At 44.5% G+C, this 17,414-nt stretch overlaps 1 long non-coding RNA gene across 1 annotated transcript; it reads left to right on the plus strand.

The window, feature by feature from the left end:
• Positions 1–1,368: 1,368 nt before the first annotated feature.
• Positions 1,369–11,538, plus strand: LOC115838400. The gene is made up of 3 exons (XR_004033413.1): positions 1,369–1,638; positions 6,013–6,208; positions 9,481–11,538. It is a non-coding gene; the product is annotated as an uncharacterized LOC115838400 (long non-coding RNA).
• The last annotated feature ends 5,876 nt before the right edge of the window (positions 11,539–17,414 follow it).

The raw sequence follows: 17,414 nt of genomic DNA on the forward strand, positions 1-17,414 counted from the left end.
AATTATATGTGGGCATTTTTGGTCTCTGTGTTTATCTGTTTGAGGACAGGGACCATTAAAAAAAAAGTTTTCTATATTCTCCCATAGCCTTACACATGGTAAGCAATTCACTACTATGATGTTGAGGACACAATTTTGGCCCTCAAGTTTGACCTATTTTTGCCCCAACTTTGCCCCTTGTTAGTCACCTGAGCTTAACTAACATTACTGACCATCGGCTTCCTTAACTCTGAGATGGGTATTATAACGTTTTGGTGCCGCAAAAGAAATAGCACTTGAATGTAAAATTTTCTTTCTAATTCTCAGCAAGGCAATGTACTTCTATAGAAAGGTGAGTCCTTACAGATGGAGCAATGGTGAGCGCCAAGGGAGGGAAAGGTGTTCTTATCCCTGAGGCGCTGTGGCCCCTGCTGCTGTGTTGTTCCCCTGTTGGCTAGGGTTAGACCGCACAGGCTAAAGTAATTCTGATTGGCTAATTTAAAGAGCATGACGGCGGCAAGTGGTTTGGCAGGAAAAAATGGTTATGCGGTGAGGAGGATGAGTCAGGGCAGAGCAGGTGGCAGGTAATTAGAATGTCAGGGTGGAGCAGGTAATCGGAATGAGTCAGGTTGGAGCAGGTGATTGAAATGAGGGTGGAGCAGGTAATAGAAAAAGATTGCTTTATGATGAAGATTAAAAGTAGAAGGCAAAGAATTGAATATACTGACATATTGATTCTTTGAAAAGAAATTTAGAACTCATATCTAATGGCATAACTTGGCAGGCTAGTTAATGAAGTTAAGAAGATCAAATCTGCAAGAATTCTGAGAAGCAGCTTGTGCAGCTGAAACTGCCTTTGCAAAATAATGACTGAGACAGTGAAAGAGATCTCACTTAACTGACTCCATCTTGCTTCTAACCTTTAAGCTGTGCTGTACCTTCTTGGGTGTAGGCTGAACTAACTTAGGGAGGAACTTAGTTTCTAGTTTAAAACAAAGACGATGGCAGCCCTTTCCCAAAACAAACCTCCTTCTTGCCTGGGCGCTAGACTGCCTTTGTAGGACTAATAATTTAGCCACAAGATTATAAATTATGGTTTAGCAATCATGTGGCTGGAGGCTACAAGATTCTGAGCCTCCCTAAACTGTTCCTAAGATCACTGCTTGAGATATTTTGCAGACCCTGCACTTGACGGATCAGCTGACACCACCCAGATTGATAAACTGGCTCATCTGATCTTGTGGCCGCCACCCAGGAACTGACTCAGCACAAGAGGACAGCTTCAGCTTCCTATAATTTCATCTCCTACCTAACCAATCAGCACTCCTGGCTCACTGGCTTTCCCCTACCCACCAAATTGTCCTTAAAAACTCTGATCCTTTGAGTAATAATAAAACTCCGGTCTCCCACACAGCAGGCTCTGCAGTGAATTACTCTTCCTCTATTGCAATTCCCCTGTCTTGATATATCAGCTGTGTCTAGGCAACGGGCAAGGTGAACCCATTGGGCAGTTACGCAGCTGCTGGATGAACAAATAAATGTGTGGAAAAAGAAGAAAAACCGAGAGTCAAAGCTTACAGACTCTGCGATGTGTCCTGGATGCTAAGACTACCTCTTGGAGTTTTTGCTCCCTTTGCTTTTCAGCTGAAAGTATTTTGGGTGAGCTCAGCCAAGAGGTGGCTGCAGATTGTAGGTGGGGAGTGTGTGGGGTTTTGCGATTTTCCAAGCTCTAGATGTACAGCCAGGGGAGCCCCTATGCAAGAATCAGCCTGCTCACCACGTGGGGCGCTGTGCAGTCATGATATTTACCACCAGTCAACCCCGTAGGGAGCCTCAGAAGGGTGAGTTGGACTTGTCAAGGGCATGCTTGGCTTCCAGGGAGTTGGTTTGTGCAGTTGGATTGATTTCTGCTCCCCTGTGACCAGAGGACAGCGGTGCTTATCTTTGTCCCCTCTCCACCCTTTGTTTGCCTGACCGCTTGGCTCCCTTTTTAATACTTTAAAATTTTAAGGTTTTCCTTTATTAAATATCACAGAATTTTTTTTTCGTTTTTTCTTCTTTTTTTAAATCTGGGAGCTTACCACCCAAGCTGGCCCAGCCTGATGTTTTTTTTTTTGCTTCGTATTTTCACAAGGATGAGATAAGTCCCCATGATCTCTCCTGGGTTGCTGGTGCTGCTTGTTAACTCGAGTAACTCTCGGCAATTGCTTTGCTTCCTTTCTCTGGCATTTCTGCCAAAGTGTTTCTGAATGTTCAAGGCCTGAGTGAGGTTGAGCTAGATTTGCTCTTAAATGTGCCTCATCCAAGGCTTCCCTTCACACCCATGCTGGGCTTAGTACCAAGCGGTGGTCCATCCTTTGCCCTATCTGAGATCCTTTCCCTACTTTAACTTTTTAGTTTGAATTTTCAGGAAAGTTATAAAGGTAGTGCAGAATTCCCAAATGCCGTTCATCCAGCTTGCCTTGCTGTTCACCATTTTTGGTACAATACTATTAATTACAGACTTCAGAATTCACCAGCTTTTCCACGAATGTCTTTTTTTCTGTTCCAGGAACCGATCTGGGATCCCACGTTGTGTGTAGTTGTCAGAGGTCCTTAGCTTCCTCCCATCTGTGACAGTGTCTCAGTGTTTTATTGCTTGTGATGATCTTGAAAATTTTGAAGAGTGCCCCATTTTAATATATGGGAACACAAGCTTTACTGCATTTGCAAAGGAGGAAGAGCAGTGTATTAATTACTTTCTGCCTTCTCAGCAGAAGTCTGCTCTTGTCTAAGCCATTTTTTTGGTAGCAGCATCAACACTCTCAGAAGTGGTTTTTTTTTTTTTTTTGAGACAGAGTCTCACTCTGTCGCCCAGGCTGAGTGCAGTGGCACGATCTTAGCTCACTGCAAGCTCCGCCTCCTGGGTTCACACCATTCTCCTGCCTCAGCCTGCTGAGTAGCTGGGACTACAGGTGTGCACCACCACTCCTGGCTAATTTTTTTTTTTTTGTATTTTTAGCAGAGGTGGGATTTTGCCATGTTGGTCTGGCTGGTCTTGAACTCATGACCTCAGTTGATCCACCTGCCTTGGCCTCCCAAAGTACTGGGATTACAGGTATGAGCCACCATGCCTGGCCTTAGAAGCTTTTTATAAATCAGTTGGGGCAATGAATTTTCTTCCCCATCCAGAGGTTTGACTAGGTGATATGTAACTTTTTTTTTAAATTTCCATAGGTTATTGGGGAACAGGTGGTGTTTGGTTACTTGAGTAAGTTCTTTAGGGGTGATTTGTGAGATTTTGGTGCACCCATCACCTGGGCAGGATACGCTGTACCGTATTTGTAGACTTTCATCTGCATGACCCTGACTTAGTATATAAACAAGGAGTGCATGGAATCAACAGGTTAATGATGCCCCTGGGTGATGTCATATATGGTTGTGCCCACATTCCTTATAGGCACATAGCTGGCTAGAATTTGCAAAAACTAGCATTTATTATTTTTTTTTTGGCAAGGGCCACCCCTCTAGCACCTGGAAGCACATATTGTACCCCATCCCCACACCCCTGCTGGCCCCTTGTTCCTTATGTTTGCCTCTGCGGGGATGCAAATTCTAAATTAGAGCACTAGCAATGGCAGTCCAGATGTCACAACTCAAAAGACCAAGAACAGACAGAGCCATCTTTATCTGAGTGTGACACCCAGGTGTGTCTCAGCCGACTCCAGACTCCCCCACATCAGAATACTGGGAAGTCTGGTTACAGTGAATATTGAGGACCCCTTCAGGGATGGGAGGATACAGCAAAGGATCACAGGAGGCTGGGAGGGAGCTGGAGAAGGGGAAAGGCATGAGCAACACTCTTCTTCCCATTCAGATCCAATGTGTGTGGACAGGTGTCTCGAGGCTGGCTGAACTACCCCTTTCTCTATGGTTCTCTGCCTCCCCTAAGGGCATCTCTGGCTGGCTGCTCAGGAAAGGGAGGCCCTAGAGTAGGTGAATGACCTGATTTTCCAGACCCCAGAAAGATCTCCGGGACTGCACGGGGGCCTGACTTGCTGTTTGGAAAGGGTGGCAATGCTTCTGGATAGTGGGAGATCATTAGTATTTTAGTGGAAGAGTCGCTGATGGGCTGCAGAGTCCTTTGTTTGTCCTGGCTCTACCACCAACATGTGGTGCGGTTCTCTTAACCTACCATTTTTTCTTTCCTTGTCTGTAAATAAAAGGGGAGAGGGGGAGGCTAGATGAGATAATTCCAAGATTCCTTCAAACTCTAGCACATTAGGATTCTTATTTAGCTCTGTCACACCCAAGGTAACTTGACTTACCCCTCATTAGAGGACTCACTCTTTTCCTCGTGTGCCGTGATGTGAAAACTCTTGGAAGCCTCGTGGTGCTGGCACGCATGCCTTCGGGCCCTCTGGCATCCATGTCTCATTCCTAACAGTGCCTTGGGGTCCTTTGGGATAATTACCTTTTGTCCACTGTCTTTAGGACCGCTCCTGCAGTAGGACCATTTCTGTTCTTCCTGTCTCCAGGAAGTGTCTGTGCCCCCTAGTAGCATCCAGGCCCGGGTCCCAGCCTTCCAGTGGATTCCCAGAGCCTCTCCTGCCCTGACATCCCTTTTTGCTTCAGTTAGGGCAAAACCACTTTCTGTTGTTTGCAACCCCATTGTGGTAAGAAATGTGCTCTGTGTTTCAGAAATTTCTGGAAGTGCTGGGAAATGCAGGCCACGCCACCCAGTGACATTCAGGCTCTGCAGTGAAGAGACCTAAGCCAAATTGGATGTGACATCTAGTGGCCCCTTTGCTTATTGGTGTCCTTGGACAGGTCTCCCAAACTCCCTAAGCCTGTTTTCTTTTCTATAAAGTGGAGATAATAACGAGCCACACAGAATGGCCATAAAGAATGAAGAAACATACACAAGGTCAATTCTCAATCAACACTGGCTTTGATTGTGATTACAATAATGAAAGCTTGGGTAATAGTGCTGTGTTGGATCTCATCTCTCTCTGGGGTCCCCAAATAAGGAACAGAGACTGTGGATAATAATAATGATGATGACAACAAAAACATGGCACACTTATATAGTACTAAGTACATCCCAGGTACTGTCCTAAGTGCTTTATATATTAACTCACTCAATCCTCACAACCTCCTTATGTGGTAATGTACTCTTACTACCTCTGCTTAACAAATGAGCCATTGAGGCATAGGGTGGTTAACTTGCTCAAGGCCTCCAGAAGTTATTGGTCTGATCTGATGTTTTCTGACAGAGAGAAGGCCGAGCAGACAGGCCAAAATCACACATACACTGCAGAATTCATGTGCTTATGTGCTTTCTCTGCATGCCTTTCCTGGCCTTGGGGAGGGCCTCGTTGCTGCAGTGGGGAAGGGAGACGCTTCATCTGTAGGCATGACTCATAGCCGAGCCTGTGTTCCTGGATTTGTTCGGAAGTGAGATTCTATTGTGTTTATTGCAAACAGACAGGCAGCTCCGTTTCCTGTTGGTTCTGGTTCCTTCCTATTAAATTACTGAACTGTGAGGACTGGGGAGGGCGGGCAGGAAGGGAGATGAAGCAGGGTTAAGAGGATTCTGTTTTCAGCAAGTAATGAATTCCACAGCAGCTTTTCCCACTTAGTCCGGATGCAGCCATGCGATGTGAAGATGGGCTTAATTGCTTCGTGTTGGTGGCAGAGCTCTGAAGATGAGGACTGGCTTTCCTACTGGAGAGCTGGCCCGTGGACCAGGCATCTACTGCTGAGGCCAGATGAAAATGGGCCAGGGCCTCTGGCCACACGCCGCCACAGCCAAGAGAGATGGAGCAAAGCCATGCAGTGTCAACTTAGGTTTGAGGAAGGGGTCAGGTCAAAGAGCTGGAGGGACTCCCCGTCACTGAGTTCCTTGCCATCAACACAACTACAGAGCAGAGCAGGAGCGACCACACATCCAGAGCCCACTGTGGAAGAGACACAGCCTCAGGCCCTTTCAACACTTAGTTAATCCTCATGTTGGTCCCATGCAATTATTTTATTTTCCTACTTTATACACAGGAAGTCGAAGCTTGGAGAGATTCTGTGAATTGGTGAAGGACACATAGCAAAGCCAGGATTCAGATTCAGACCTGCTTGATTCCAAGGTCATTCCAGAAATCTCCCCTTTCCTTTGGACCCTGTGACGTGACAGCTGAGTCCTTTCTGCTCAGATTTCCATGTCTGACAACCATTTAAATGGAATACAAGAATGCAGGTAACTGAAGAAACCCAAGGAGAGAGGTGAATGACTTTGTTTTGGGTGTGGTTGTTAAAGAGGAGGTGGTGGTTGATATGAGGGGGCATTTGTCTCAAGCAAAAGAAGCCTGTACTGAAGGCAGAGTTGCCTGGGCTGCAGAAGTCCAAGCAGGTTGGAGGCCCTAAGGAATCAGCTAGGTTAGTTGTTCTCAACTGTGGGGGATTTGGTAATGTCTGGAAACATTTTTGGTTGTCATGGTGGGGGTGGGTGTGTGCTATTAGCCTCTGGTGGGTCAAGGCCAGACTCTAAATATGCATAGGATAGCTTCCCACAATATGGAATCATCTAACCTGAAATGTCAGTGGTGCTGAGATTGAGAAAGTCTGATCTTGGAAATCCCTCATTTGCAGATATGGAAACAGGGTTCCTAAGAGTTGGATGCCCACCCCTAAGTCACACAGCTCAAGTGAGGTAGAGATGACACCAGAGTGGAGGTTTGCAGCACCCCAGGTGTCTTAGTCTGTTTTCTGTTGCTTACAACAGAATACCTGAAGCTGAGTAACTTGTAAAGAAAAGGAATTTATTTATTACAGTTATGGAGGCTGATAAGTGTAAGGTCAAGGGCTGCATCTGGTGAGGGCCTTCTTGCTGGTGGTGACTTTCTGTGGAGTCCTGAGGTAACACAAGGCATTACATGGTGAGGGGGCTGAGTGTGCTAACTCAGCTTTCTCTTCCTCTTCTTATAAAGCCACCAGTCCCACTCCCATGATAACCATGACTCTAGGAATTCACTCATCCATTCATGAGAGCAGAGCCCTCAGGACCCAGGCACCTCTTAAAAGCCCCATCTCTCAATACTGCCACCCTGGGGATTAAGTTTCAACATATGTTTTGGAGGGGACAAAGATTCAAACCATCATACCAGCTGAGTGATATTTACACCATGCAAAGTGGCCTCAGTCAAGTAATGCAGGAATGGATTTTCTGATAGACGGGCATGGTCCAGGGCAGCTCAGCTCAAGTTGCCCAGGCTGGGGAAGGGCCAGGCCTCTCTCCTTGAGGAAGAGGTGGTTCTGGTCTGCTGATGTGTGCATGGGGCCCAGGGCCCAGAGGAGGAAGGGGCACTGTGGGGACTCCTTGGAGCCAGCATGAGCTGGGAGCTGAGAGAGAGAGGCAGGAGGTCTCGGCCAACTCTTCTCTCCTAACCCTGAGCTTCTACTTCTGCCGCTGGGCCTGCCATGGCCTTCATGCCCATCCAATGGGAAGCACAGGAACAATAGCTCCTGACTGCTGAACAACACTTGATAGCACTGTTTTATATTCTGTCTCTTCATTGACTGTGTGAGCTTCTCTACAACTTGATGAGGTTAATTAGGTGGGCAGTGGGGGTGTAGCTCTTCCCATTTTAAAGACCATGGAATGAAGCTCAGGAGGTTAACCACCTGACCACACATTGTGCCAGAGGCCCAGGTGAACCAGCAGCCCTGCCCTCTGACCCACGTCTGGCATTCTTTCATCTACTCTTCCAAATGAGAGTGAGAGCTCTTTCGGTTTGAGTACTGTGCTAGGTGTTGCCTCTTTCAAATCACTTCTCTGTATTCCTGCCATGTACCCTGTTTCTCAAGGGTGTGAATATCTCAGTTTTTACTTTCCAACTAACATATGTGTTCTGTGTTTAATTTTCGCTTAGATAACTGCACCTGCCACTGTGAGGCATGATGCCGTAGCAGGGACGTGGTGTTGACTGGGGTATAGTACTTCATCTCTGCATGATCACTATAGTAGGAGAGGGAGAAAGAAAAGACAGTGATTGAAGAGTAAACATAGGGTGCCATTGACATACCCCATTCAGGTCTCGGAGAGCTTCTGAACCTGCATAAACCACTGATCTCACTTTACTGCTTTATAATTTGCATTGTGTAACTCTGTCTCCAGGAGACCGCAGGCTTCTTCAGAGTAGAGGGCATTTCTTTTCACTTTTGTCTCCCCCACCCTTAGAAGGTGCTTGGCACATTCTTGGCTCTTTCCTGGATCTGTCACATTCTCAAGAGGCAATTTGTAGCTATCTCTATCAGTAGGATAGCTGACCCCATCTTCATCAGTAGGATAGCTGACTCCAAGTAGGTCTCTGCTGGAAACCCTCTGACAGAGGTGGGGGCTGTCCCACTCCCCTGAACCCTGAGTGTCAGGGGCAGAATCCCAAAGGCCTGGTCATGCCACCTTGGGACAGTCTGGGGTGGGCCACTCTTTGGGAGCCGGCTCACAGTTCCCACGCTGTCTCCAGCAACTGTTCTTTGACACACATATGAGGACAACATTTCTCCTATCTGTTGGAACACAGTCAACATTTAGTGTCGAGTCCCCATTTCCCTCTGCATTTCTAGCTACCTGTTTGAATGTTGTTAGGCAGCCAGCCACAGGGACTGAGGCATTTGAAGCTCTGAGGCAGTTGCTGGCTTCTGAAGCAGAGAGTGGGAGACTGACTGTCAGTTCCCGCTCCTCTGCTTCAGGGCCCTGCCAGTATTGTAATAACATCTCCAGAACGTGTCTAACCACATGTTACAATTATCTTCTCCAGGCCCTGCATTGCATTTCCTTAAAATCTCCCCAGAGCCTGATAGCACGCAGCTTCTACCAGGGAGTCCATTGTACCCCTAATTTCTTTGCTGCGTCAGCCAGTCTCCTTGGGCTTCTGCCTCAGCAGGTGGGCTGGGTGAGGATTTTCCATCAGTCCAAGCATGTCTTTCAACAAAGACTTCAACTTTAAAGAAATCCTGTGTCTCTAGGTGCTGATTCTTCTGAGCAATTTTCAGAGGCCTCCTTTGCCTACTTTCACCCAAGGGGAATTTCTGGCCCTCAGACCGTGCGTACTTGGCTCTCTGACAGTGTACCTGCACCCACCACCCTTGTGGTGAGAGTCATCTCAAATGAGTTTTAGAACTTCCTTCTGACTCTTGTGAGATCTTCCTAAGGAGATTTTCCAAACTGTTAGGAGAAAAGGGAGGTGGGTAAACAGTGAGTCTGAGCATGGTAGAGGGACACATGATACCGTTGAAGATAGGGACATGCCACAGGGACATCCCTCCCAATCCCCCCACGATATAAGCTAAATATGGGGCTCCTGGAATTGGTTGACTGAGCTGAGGCTTCTGGGCGCTGAAATAACATTATTTAATGACAGTGTTAAGAAGAAACTCTTCTGAAGGCAGTGAAACAGGAGGGATGTCTCAACAGGAAGAGTTAGAAATTCACCCTTTATTATTTTCTTCTTTTTATTTTTTAAAAATCAGTTTTCTTAGGTTGAAAGAAATTCACCCTTTATCAAGAATTATTTATAGTTCCTCTGGAGTGAGAGAGGAAGTTGTTACCCACGCAGTGCTCTGTGGAATCATCTGAGCCACCACTTCCGACTTGGGGACACCATCTGGGGAAGTATCTGGATGCTTTGGCTGAACAATGTGTTTTGGGGTCTTTAATATGTCACCTTAAGGATGAGGCCTAGAGAACATGGCCTTTTGTTGAACAGTTTGTAAGCTCTCAAATGTGAGTAAATGTGAGGAGGGTCTTGGGAGATATAGAAAGCTCAAGAAACCTAGCTGGAGTCTCTAGACCATTGAGAAAAGTGGTGAGGAGAAATTCCCATTGTGGGGGATGGGAATGGTGGTGGAGGAGGATTTTTGAGAATGGGGATAGAGAGCCTAGAAATAAGGCCACACACCCATGGCCATCTGATCTTCGACAAAGCAAGCAATGAGTAATGGACTCCTTGTTCAATAAATGGTGCTGGGTTGACTGACTAGGCATATGCAGAAGATTGAAACTGGACTCCTTCCTCACACCATATACAGAAATCAACTCGAGATGGATTAAAGACTTAAATGTAAGGCCCAGAACTATAAAAACTCTGGAAGACAACCTAGGCAATACCACCCTGGATATAGGAACGGGCAAAGATTTCATGATGAAGACACTAAAAGCAATTGCAGCAAAAGCAAAAATTGACAAATGTGATCTGATTAAACCTAAGAGCTTCTGCACAGCAAAAGAAATTATCAACAGAGTAAACAACCTACAGAATAGGAGAAAATATTTGCAAACTAAGCAACTAACAAAGGTCTCATATCCAACATCTATAAGGAACTTAAACAAATTTACAAGAAATAACTAACAATTCCAACAAAAAGTGGGCAAAGTACATGAACAGACACTTTGCTAAAGAAGACATACATGTGGCCAACAAGCAAATGAAAAAAAGGTCAATATCATGATCATTAGAGAAACGCAAATCAAAACCACAATGAGATATATCATCTCACACCAGTCAGAATGGCTATTATTAAAAAGTCAAAAAATAACAGATGGCTGGTAAAGTTGCAGAGAAAAGGGAATACTTATACACTGTTAGTAGGAGTTTAAATTAGTTCAACCATTGTGGAAAGCAGTGTGGTGATTCCTCAAAGAGCTAAAAACAGGACTACCATTTGACCCAGCAAACCCATTACTAGGTATATACCCTGAGGAATAGAAATCATTCTACCATAAAAACATATATGAAACAAACGTTCATTGCAGCACTATTCAAAATAGCAAAGACATAGAATCAACCTAAATGCCCATCAATGACAGATTGGATAAAAAATGTGGTACATAGGTCCCATGGAATACTATGCATCCATAAGAAAGAACAAGATCTTGTCTTTTGCAGGAACATGATGGAGCTGGAGGCCATTATCCTTAGCAAACTAATGCAGAAACAGAAAACTAAATAGTGCATGTTCTTACTCATAAGAGGGAGCTAAATGAGGAGACATCATGGATACAAAGAGGGGAACAACAGACACTGGGACCTCTTTGAGGGTGGAGGGTAGGAGGAGGGAGAGGAGCAGAAAGACATATTAATCTTGTTGTACAGATTATTTTGTCACCCAGTTACTAAACCTGGTACTGTTGGGTACCCTACCACTGCTTTATCAACTAAGTTTCTGTAATAGTTTAAATCCTTTGTTGTCATTACAACAATGTTCATGGCATCTTCACCAGGAGTAGATCTCAAGAAACCACTTTTTTTGCTTATCCATAGGAAGCAACTCCTCATCTATTCAAATTTGATCACGAGATTGCAGCAATCTGGTCACATCTTCAGGTTCACTCTAATTCAAGTTCTCTTGCTGTTTCTACCACATCCACAGTTACTTCCTTCACTGAAATTTTGAACCTGTCAAAATTTGGTACCTTACTGTTGTGTACCAGGTTTAGTACCTGGGTGACAAAATAATCTGTACAACAGACCCCCGTGATACCAGTTAACCTGGGTAACAAACCTGCACATGTACTCCTGATCCTGAAATAAAAATAAAAAAAGAATTGGAATTTTTAGGTTACAAGTTCTTTTTCTGTGAAATAAGTCCCCAGCCATTGCATCAAATAGTAAATCCTTCTAGCAGTGTGGGAGTGATTTGGGCAAAATCAGAAGAAGCCCACAAAAACTCTGTTGCACATCATTGTGCTGAACCTCTATTAACCTCAGTAGGGAAGACACCAGGCTCAAGAGGCCAAAGAAGACACTCAGAGCCAGTAAATGAGACATGGGGTCTTATTAGGGGCTTCCACACAAGGGAGACAGTGCAGCGACAGCGGGCTGGACAAGATAACCACAGGGCCCAGTAGCTGCAGGCTGGAGAGCAAAACCGCAACTGCCTGCAAATGTCATGCAGTTTATGTAGCATTTCCACTTACTCCCCTCCCTCCAACAACCTTCACCTGGCAACCTTCGTTTAACCCAAAACTCAGGGCCTCAATCCCCTGTACAGCCCGTGTTTCACCAGATGGGCCAGGGACTCAGATGTTTATTGTAGATAAGGAATGAATCTCCAGGTTGGCCACTCTCGGATTCTCTAGCTCAGAACACACATTCAGGTGCATCTGCCGTACAGGGTTGTCCTAAGGGTGTGCGTCAATGAAGCGATCAGGTGTGTTTACTGTACACACATTAGGATCAGTGAATGCAGAGGAAAGAAGAGGTGGGGAAGGGAATTCAGAAACAAGACTGAATTTGGTGAGACTAGGGATTCAAAGCCCATGGAGGTCACAAAAATGTATGTCTTTGGGGATTCATAGAAATCTTAGGAAGAGCCTTTGTCTTCTAGGAGGTTGTGGAAGTAACATTGCCATTTTATTTGAATCGGAAAGCTTAGAAAAACCTTATACAGGGGGACTCCCAGGCAAGATGGCCGAATAGGAACAGCTTCAGTCTGCAGCTCCCAGTGAGACCAACGCAGAAGGTGGGTGATTTCTGCATTTCCAACTGAGGTACCCAGTTCATCTCATTGGGACTGATTAGACAGTGGGTGCAGGCCATGGAGGGTGAGCCAAAGCAGGGTGGGGCGTTGCCTCACCTGGGAAGTGCAAGGAGTCAGGGAACTCCCTCTCCTAGCCAAGGGAAGCCGTGAGGGATTGTGCCATGAGAGATGGTGCATTCTAGCCCAGACACTACGCTTTTCCCATGGTCTTCCCAACCTGCAGACCAGGAGATTACCTCCGGTGCCTATGCCACCTGGGTTTCAAGCACAAAGCTGGGCAGCTGGTTAGGCAGACACCAAGCTAGCCACAGGAGTTTTGTTTAGTACCCCAGTGGTGCCTGGAATGCCAGCGAGACAGAACCGTTCACTCCCCTGGAAAGGGGGCTGAAGCCAGGAAGCCAAGTGCTCTTGCTCAGTGGATCCCACCCCGATGGAGCCCAACAAGCTAAGATCCACTGGCTTGAAACTCTCACTGCCAGCACAGCAGTCTGGAGTCGACCTGGGATGCTCAAGCTTGGTGGGGGGAGGGGTGTCCACCATTTCTGAGGCTTGGGTAGGCAGTTTTCCCCTCACAGTGTAAACACAAGCCGCTGGAAAGTTTGAACTGGGCGGAACCCACTGCAGCACCGCAAAGCCGCCATAGCCAGACTGCCTTTCTAGATGCCTCCTCTCTAGATGCCTCCTCTCTGGGCAGGGTATCTCTGAAAGAAATGCAGCAGCCCCAGTCAGGGGCTTATGGATAAAACTCCCATCTCCCTGGGGCAGAGTATCTGGGGGAAGGGGTGGCTGTGGGCACAGCTTCAGCAGACTTAAATGTTCCTGCCTGCCAGCTCTGAAGAGAGCAGTGGACCTCCCAGCACAGCACTCAAGCTCTGCTACGGGACAGACTGCCTCCTCAAGTGGATCCCTGACCCCCGTGCCTCCTAATGGGGAGACACCTCCCAGCAGGGGTTGACAGACACCTCATAGGGGAGAGCTCTAGCTGGCATCTGGCAGGTACCCCTTTGGGATGAAGCTTCCAGAGGAAGAAGCAGGCAACAATCTTTGCTGTTCTGCAGCCTCTGCTGGTGATACTCAGGCAAACAGGCTCTGGAGTGGACCTCCAGCAAACGCCAGAGACCGTCAGCAGGGGAACCTGACAGTTGGAAGGAAAACTAATAAACAGGAAGCAATAGCATCAACATCAACAAAAAGGATGACCACTCAAAAACTCCATCCGAAGGTTACCAACATCAAAGACCAAAGGTAGACAAATCCATGAAGATGAGGAAAAACCAGTGCAAAAATGCTGACACTTCCAAAACCAGAAATCCTCTTCTCCTCCATAGGATCACAACTCCTTGCCAGCAAGAGAACAAAACTGGTTGGAGAATGAGTTTGATGAATTGACAGAAGTAGGCTTCAGAAGGTGGGTAATAACAAACTCCTCCAAGCTAAAGAAGCATGTTCTAACCCAATGCAAGGAAGCTAAGGACTTTGATAAAAGATTACAGGAACTGCTAACTAGAATATCTAGTTTAGAGAAGAACATAAATGACATGATGGAGCTGAAAAACACAGCATGTGAACTTCATGAAGCATAGGCAAATATCAATAGCTGAATTGATCAAGCGGAGGAAAGGATATCAGAGATTGAAGATCAACTTAATGAAATAAAGTGTGAAGACAAGATAAGAGAAAAAAGAATGAAAAGGAGCAAACAAAGCCTCCAAGAAATATGGGACTATGTGAAGAGACCAAACCAACACTTGATTGGTGTACCTGAAAGTGATGGGGAGAATGGAAACAAACTGGAAAACACACTTCAGGATATTATCCAGGAACACTTCCCCAACCTAGCAAGACAGGCCAACATTCAAATTCAGGAAATACAGAGAATACTGCAAAGATACTGCTTGAGAAGAGCAACCCCAAGACACATAATCATCAAATTTACCAAGGTTGAAATGGAAGGAAAAAAAATGTTAAGGGCAGCCAGAGAGAAAGGTTGGGTTACCTGCATAGGGAAGCCCATCAGACTAACAGCATATCTCTCTGCAGAAACCCTACAAGCCAGAAGAGAGTGGGGGCCAATATTCAACATTCTTAAAGTAAAGAATTTTCAACCCAGAGTTTCACATCCAGCCAAACTAAGCTTCATAAGTGAAGGAGAAATAAAATCCTTTGCAGACAAGCAAATGCTAAGGGAATTTATCACCACCAGGCCTGCCTTACAAGAGTTCCTGAAGGAAGCACTAAATATGGAAAAGGAAAACCAGTACCAGCCACTGCAGAAACATACCAAAATGTAAAGACCATCAACACTATGAAGAAACTGCATCAACGAATGGGCAAAATAACCAGCTAGCATCATAATGACAGGATCAAATTCAAACATAACAATATTAACCTTAAATGTAAATGGGCAAAATGCCCCAATTAAAAGATACGGACTGGCAAATTGGATAAAGAGTCAAGATCCATTGGTGTGCTGTATTCAGGAGACCCATCTCATGTGGAAAGAAACACATAGACTCAAAATAAAGGGATGGAGGAATATTTACCAAGCAAGTGGAAAGCAAAAAAAAAAAAAAAAAAAAAAAAAAAAAAAACCAGGGGTTGCAATCTTAGTCTCTGATAAAACACACCTTAAACCAACAAAGATCAAAAAATACAAAGAAGGGCATTACATAATGATAAAGGGATCAATGCAACAAGAAGAGCTAACTACCCTAAATATATATGCACCCAATACAGGAGCACCCAGATTCATAAAGCAAGTTCTTAGAGAACTACAAAGAGACAGACTCCCACACAATAATAGTGGGAGACTTTAACACTCCACTGCCAATATTAGATCAATGAGACTGAAAATTAACAAGGATATTCAGGACTTGAACTCAGCTTTGGACCAAGCAGACCTAATAGACATCTACAGAACTCTCCCAGATCAACAGAATATACATTCTTCTCTGCACCACATAGCACTTATTCTAAAATTGACCACATAATTGGAAGTAAAACACCCCTCAGCAAATGCAAAAGAACGGAAATCATAACAGTCTCTCAGACCATAGTGCAATCAAATTAGAACTCAGGATTAAGAAACTCACTCAAGACCGCACAATTACATGGAAACTGAACAACCAGCTACTGAATGACTGCTGGGTAAATAATGAAATTAAGACAGAAATAAATAAGTTCTTTGAAACCAGTAAGAACAAAGACACAATGTACCAGAATCTCTGGGATACAGCTAAAGCAGTGTTTAGAGGGAAATTTATAGCATTAAATGCCCACAGGAGAAAGTGGGAAAGATCTAAAATCAACACCCTAACATCACAATTAAAAGAACTAGAGAAGCAAGAACAAACAAATTCAAATGCTAGCAGAAGACAAGAGGTAACTAAGATCAGAGCAGAACTGAAGGAGATAGAGACATGAAATCCCTTCAAAAAATCAATGAATCCAGGTTCTGCTTTTTTGAAAAGATTAACAAAATAGACCACTAGCCAGACTAATAAAGAAGAAAAGAGAGAAGAATCAAATAGACACAATAAAAAATTATAAAGGGGATATCACCACTGATCCCACAGAAATACAAACTACCATCAGAGAACACTATAAATAATTCTATGCAAATAAACTAGAAAATCTAGAAGAAGTGGATAAATTCCTCAACACATACACCCTCCCAAGACTAAACCAGGAAGAAGTCAAATCCCTTAATAGACCAATAACAAATTCTGAAACTGAGGCAGTAATTAATAGCCTATCAACCAAAAAAAAGCCCAGGAACAGAAGGATTCACAGCCGAATTCTACCAGAGGTACAAAGAGAAGCTGGTACCATTCCTTCTGAAACTATTCCAATCAATAGAAAAAGAGGTACTCCTCCCTAACTAATTTTATGAGGCCAGCATCATCCTGCTACCAAAATCTGGCAGAGACAGAAAAAAAAAAATTCAGGCCAATATCCCTGATGAACATTGATGCAAAAATCCTCAATAAAATACTGGCAGACTGAATCCAGCAGCCCATCAAAAAGCTTATCCACCATGATCAAGTTGGCTTCATCTCTGAGATGCAAGTCTGGTTCAACACATGCAAATCAATAAATGTAATCCATTACATAAACAGAACTAATGACAAAAACCACATGATTATCTCAATAGATGCAGAAAAGGCCTTTGATAAAATTCAACACCACTTCATGCTAAAAACTACAATAAACTAGGTATTGATGGAATGTTTCTTAAAATAATAAGAGCTATTTATGACAAACCCACAGCCAATATCATACTGAATGGGCAAAAGCTGGAAGCATTCCCTTTGAAAACCGGCACAAGACAGGGATGCCCTCTCTCACCACTCCTATTCAACATAGTACTGGAAGTTCTGGCCAGGGCAATCAGGCAAGAGAAGGAAATAAAGAGTATTCAAATAGGAAGAGAGGAAGTCAAATCATCTCTGTTTGCAGATGAGATGATTGTATATTTAGAAAACCCCATCGTCTCAGCCCAAAATCTCCTTAAGCTGATAAGCAACTTCAGCAAAGTCTCAGGATACAAAATCAATGTGCAAAATCACAAGCATCCTATAAACCAAGAACAGAGAGTCACATCATGAGTGAACTCCCATTCACAATTGCTACAAAGAGGATAAAATACCTAGGAATATGACTTACAAAGGATGTGAATGACCTCTTCAATGAGAACTACAAACCACTGCTCAAGGAAATAAGAGGGCACAAACAAATCGAAAAACATTCCATGCTCATGGATAGAAAGAATCAATATTGTGAAAATGGCCATACTGCCCAAAGTAATTTACAGATTCAATGCTATTCCCATCAAGCTACCATTGAATTTCTTCACAGAATTGGAAAAAACTACTTTAAATTTCATATGGAACCAAAAAAGAGCCTGTATAGACAAGACAATACTA

This window comes from Nomascus leucogenys, chromosome 14, assembly GCF_006542625.1.
Source record: "Nomascus leucogenys isolate Asia chromosome 14, Asia_NLE_v1, whole genome shotgun sequence".
Lineage (NCBI taxonomy): Eukaryota > Metazoa > Chordata > Mammalia > Primates > Hylobatidae > Nomascus > Nomascus leucogenys.